Below are 6000 nucleotides of genomic sequence, written 5' to 3'. Positions count from 1 at the left end.
CAAGGGAATTTTGGTGTGAAATTTTGTTTCATAGTTATCAAGTAGATCAGCCCTGGAAATTAAAAAAAAATGTCTATAATAGGACATTAGAGAACAAAATTAGAATGGAGGTCCAGGTTACTGGTTTCCAGCAAGTCAACATGTGAGAGGATGGCTTTGCAGATGTCTAGTAGGAGTACCTGCACTTCAGGGTGATGCTGTTTGAGACTGAAGGTACCAACTGCATTGTTCCCATAGATTTGAGGTGGTCCTGATATGCCACTAACCCTTAATACCCTTCCCTTCACTGTCTGCCCCCTCACACCCACCCTAACATTTACCATCTGTTCTACAAACCTTACATCTTTGTAAGTTTTCAGGGGTTTCTCAGAAATGTCAATGGCATAACAAACCTACTTCTCTTCAAAGTTGCGTTAAATCATAGTCATTAGCCTGTTCAGATGCAGAGGCCACATTTTATAACAAACTGTCCTTCCTTCTCCCCACTCTCTCACTCACCATGGCCTAGAAACAGTTGTTTGAGCCTGACTCATCTCTGGGCCCTCCTTAGGCAACTGTGCTGCCTGGATTAAAAATATAAACTGGAACAATCCAAGTTTTCTCTCTGGATTTAGAATTAAAAAACCAATTCAAGAGACTGAAATGGTTAGCAGACTAGATAACTATGAGGCAGAGTGAGAGTCCTGAATGAACCATAATAAATTAAATTCTTAGGCATAGGAGAAAGTATGAGTGAACATAAAAAGCTTACCAGTTGAAGAAATTAGAATTAATGTGCCCATAAAAAGCAGGGACACATGAGTGTCCGTAACATTTTGAGGAAGACCTGTCTCAGGTCTAGAAACTCAAAATTCCTGTGAGGTCAACAATTCAAAAGTTCCTGCTCTTGCATTTCCATACAATCTCACTTCTTACTAAAATAAACCCACTTTATTTCATATCTTGAGTGAGTTTCTATAACTGAAAAAATACATATACAACTAAAAATGAGTTACCACCTGACCAGGCAGTGGCGCAGTGGATAGAGTGTCATACTGGGATGCGGAGGACCCAGGTTTGAGACCTCGAGGTCACCAGCTTGAGCGCGGGCTCATCTGGTTTGAGCAAAGCTCACCAGCTTGGTCCTAGGGTCACTGGCTTGAACAAGGGGTTGCTCGGTCTGCTGAAGGCCCACGGTCAAGGCACATATGAGAAAGCAATCAATGAACAACTAAGGTGTCGCAATGCACAACAAAAAACCAATGATTGATGCTTGTCTTCTCTCTGTTCCTGTCTGTCTGTCCTTGTCTATCCCTCTCTCTGACTCTGTCTCTGAGAAAAAAAAAGTGAGTTACCAGTGTAGACTGCTGAGTAAAGTTGTGTAATTGTTGCAAAGCTTTCAATTAATTGAGGAAAAGAAACTATCTTTACTTTATGGTTTTTTGGAGACTGGTCTTACAGCAAAGAGATGCAAATTCAGTCATATATCTTGACAAACCTAACACTCTGTATCAACATACTAGACTGAGACAGAGACCAGAGATCTTCTAGAACTCAAGGCCACAGATCTAACCTTTGTGGCAGACATTTTTTCTTTAAACTTATGCATGCACGTGTGTGCGCACACACATACACAAATACTTTATATATAAAATGTCTAAACATAGATGCTTTTGTTGAGCAACTCAGTTCCCTTTCTACTCCTACCCTAAATCAAGAAACCCTGAGCCCCCAGGACTCAACTTAAAAGCAATTGATATTTCATTGTATATGTGAACTATGAAGGATTTAAACACTGCTCTATGGGAACATAACCATGAGGCTTTATATCTAAGACTATCTGTAATCTTTGGCTCTACTCTACTAATATTCAACATTCCTATAAAAAAACTATTTTATATTTCTTCTCTGTATATTCTTGTGAAAATTTCTAACACTTTAGTTTCAAAAGACCCTAATATTTTAACATTCACTTGAAACAAACATTTTTATATTGCTGTATTTATAAGAGAGCGCATTGAAAGTCTTTGCTTAAGCAGATAGAATATGGGCATCAGCCCAAAGACTAAATTTGAAAGATGTTGAATGTGCTTCAAGAAGTTCTAAGGTAAAAACTTGGAGCTGAATAATGATGAGGTCTATGTTTTTTGTAACTTAAGTATGTCATTGAGACTGAAAAAGAGATATGGTTTGTATTAAAAATTGAGTGATTCAAGTATAACGGTGCCCTTAAATTTGACTTATTTAAATTTCAAAAGGTTGGCTTCTTCCACATATTTCAAATAACATTAACTGCAAAATCTATATATTCTGAAAACAAGCCTCTGTGGATCAGTAATGAGAGAATTAGAGCCAGTAACAGAGGTGTCAGTTATTTGCAGAATCCATTCTGCCCTTCCTCCCTAGTTACACAACCTCAACTTTATTCTGAGCAGCAATGTGCCCATTAGTCAACTATGTTTCCAAATCTCCTTGCATCTTGACATGGTTAAGTTTTGGCCAAAAATGTATAAGCTGAAGAGTTGTGTAATACTTCCAGGAAGACTAGTTTAAAGAAAGAACCTCCCCAGGGAGGTACCTATCTTGCTTGCTCTCCTCACTTTTTTCCCTCTTGATGCCTCAAACACAGATCTTGATGGCTATATCTACAACCATCTTGAGTGCAAGGTGACCCTAAGAGTGGCAATAGCACAGTGAAATGGACCTGCCATACCAGCAGCCCGTGACTGCCTATTTCTAAACTTGACATACAAGAGAAATAAACTTGTTATTCTATTGTTGGTTGGTGTTTCCTGTAATATAAAATTAAACCAAATCCTAAGTAATTCAATACTCTAGCTTACAGGTATTCTTTCAGGGCTATGGCATAAGAGGTCAGAGGAGAAAGTAAATATGATTACTTTTGCAAAATTAAATAGTCATCTGTTTATCTCCCATCTGTACTTATAGCTCTCATTTTTAAGTACAAAAGGTAAGAACTGCACCATTTTTGAAGAAACAAAATAATCATTTATAAAAATATGATAATTATCTAAAAATGTGAAATTATATCAAAATTTACCCTAGACGTCTTTTTCATACTTCTGTTGAATATATGAGGTTCAATAAAATAAAGTACATTTCTACTATTGGAAATCTTAGGAAGCATTTGCATCAAGAAAATTTTGTATTTGTTTTCTGAACAGTTATATAAATATTGCTTCCTTCTGTCAGAAATTAGAGACTTTTTAGAATGATATTTCGATACTGTATCTGTATTTGAAAAAAAACACAAGATAACCCCATCAATCAATTAATTATGTTCATTGCAAACATAACTGTCACTTCAGAGAGAACATTAAGAATATCCACTCCTTTTCCTTAACTAGGAAAGACATTTGCATTAAAAGAGGAACATCTTTATTTCCTTAGAGTTCATCTATGCCTTCTGGTTATTTTCCAACTAAAGTCATAATCTCGTTTGCAACATCTAATCATTTACCCAGCAAACAATCAGGATGTCACTAACAAAGAATTATGACTTTAGGTGGGGGATAAACTACAGGCACAAATGAACTCTGAGAAAATATTGTTTTATGAAAATGTGGCTAGCAATAACAAACCAGGGATGAAAATTATGCTGAAACAAATATTCTATAAAAAGAGGTATGGGAGATATAAATGGTATATTTTTCTAAATTTCTCCTCTCTGAAAATATCATGCACAGAGTGTTTCTAAAGTAGCAGCGCAATTTTAATATTTTAAAGCTCTGAATTTACATATGATAGAAATAATCTATAAACATAATAAATATTTCAGAAATATTTTTAATAAAATAAATTTAGATGTTTATCTTTCAACATGTCAGCTTTATGTATCATTCAATCTAATTGTCCAACTTACTGAAAGCATTCTCCATTTTTGAGTCAGTGATTTTTGTGAGTCATTTGTCAACTTGATTTTAAATTCACTAATTGATCACCCATTAATATGTCTCAACATTCAATGATTGCAGCCTAAATTCATAAAAAGTGATAATAAACATGGCAGAGTCCATTTCAGTTCCTAAAGTGTTTTGCATTCATTACTGCATTTGATTCTTACATTTTTTTTGAGCTAAGTATCGTATTTTCCACTGCATGGTGAATAAATATTTTCAACAAGTGATCTGCCAGCTAGTAAACAGATCAAGCTGATAACCTCTGTTTCTCCTACTGCATATATTATACTTCCTTCCCTTGGGAAGATTTAGGGATGAAGATGGCTTATCAGTTAGATCCTGCTCATTCATTCATTTACTCATTCATTACAAATGGATACCTCATCTAAGCAAGACATATGCTCAGGGGCTAAGTGTAGAGTAGTGAACAAAGTAGACATAATCTATGCTCTATTAAAATTAATAGTCTAATTGGGCAAAATATATTCAAAAAATAGAAAAATTAATAATTACTGTATAGGTGTTATAAATGGAAATGTAAGGTGCCATGAAAAAAAAATAAAGGAAAATGAACAAAGGTAATTAATTTAGTTATAAATTAGAGAAAGTTTCATTGAGCAGGTACAACTGAGACCCTAGAGAAAGAGCATGTGGCCAAAAGCACGATGGGATAAGCATTGTTCAAGTCTGTCCAACAACTGAATCATAGGGACAAAGAGAACTTTTTTTTTTTTCATGAATCAAGGCATTATTTAAAATGTCTGAGTGCCCTATTATAAAGACAGAGCAATTTTGTAAAATTCATTTGTTCAAAGGAAGTATTCTATCTACCACATAGATAAGGCTCAACATTAAGTGGTCTTAAAGGTAGTGCACCTCTGGACTGTGTTGTATGACACACTCAGAGCACACTAGATGTGAAGGACTTCAACAAATATCAAACAACAGATGAAAACTATCAAATATAATTTAATGTCAATTTGTTTCCACCATGTGTATGTCCTGAACTGCAAAATTACAAAATTTCATATGGACATTATACCACCAGACAAGTTTGAATGTAAACTACTAAATCCCAACATCCATGTAAAATCATGTGACTGTTTGTTTAATAGTGGTGAGAGGCACACCATACTAACTCCAGTATAGCAATACTGTTGTGATTTTTCTGGAATGTCTGTAGCTCAATTCCAGTGTCAGGAACTAGATGCATGCCTTAAACAGCGATTTTAAACTTGAGCTTCAAAATGAGATAACACATTGCATTTGCTTAAGGCAAAGGCTCTAATCTTATTTGGTTTTTATTTCCTCATTAAGCTAATGGCAAAGGAATTAAGGAACATTTCTAAATCTGTGGTTATGGGAAGCAAAGGCAGAAGGGGGTTTGCTCTGCTTTAAACAGAGGACCCTCATGTTTAATTTCAATGCCATATTGGAAGTCAAATGACAAAATGAATAGTACACCTTTTATCTCAAATTCTGGCCAGAAATGCACTGATGATAACTATTATCAGCTTAATTTTATTTTAAAATTTTAATGTTGTAAAAGGCAATGGTAACTTGTAAAATTTCTTTCTGAGCAAGTTCATATAAGACTAAAGGTATGACTGAAAGACTGAAGAAATACATTGGTCTTGCTTCCCTCATGAGAAAAGGACACCACCTCATTCCACATTGTCTGAAAAAACACCTGGAGTTTCAGAAATTACATTTAGAGGAACAACTTGAGAGTCAAGAAACATTAAACCTGAGCAAACATGCTAAAAATATATAGCATATTTAAACAGAAAATCCCCACTTTAACTTCAGATACTAAAATTCAGAAAGTTAGCAGCCTCAGGACAAGATGCCAGAAGGGCTTTTGAGACAAATGATAAAGAATCACTATTGTCTTCTACAGGATTGAAAAGAGGGGGTACTCAGAGGACACGTAAAATTACTGGTAGTCACACTTTTAATTTAAGAAATTTATTCTTAAAAATTTTATTCTAATAGTATGATTGTCTTTGATGATTGCTTATTCTTCATTTACATTTATCACTTTTTAAGGGCATTTTTAGATTAAAAGAAATAGAAATGGCTGTAGGTCTCTTCATCATCA

This window comes from Saccopteryx bilineata, chromosome 8, assembly GCF_036850765.1.
Source record: "Saccopteryx bilineata isolate mSacBil1 chromosome 8, mSacBil1_pri_phased_curated, whole genome shotgun sequence".
In the NCBI taxonomy this organism is placed as follows: domain Eukaryota; kingdom Metazoa; phylum Chordata; class Mammalia; order Chiroptera; family Emballonuridae; genus Saccopteryx; species Saccopteryx bilineata.
This window is presented reverse-complemented; position numbering follows the sequence as displayed.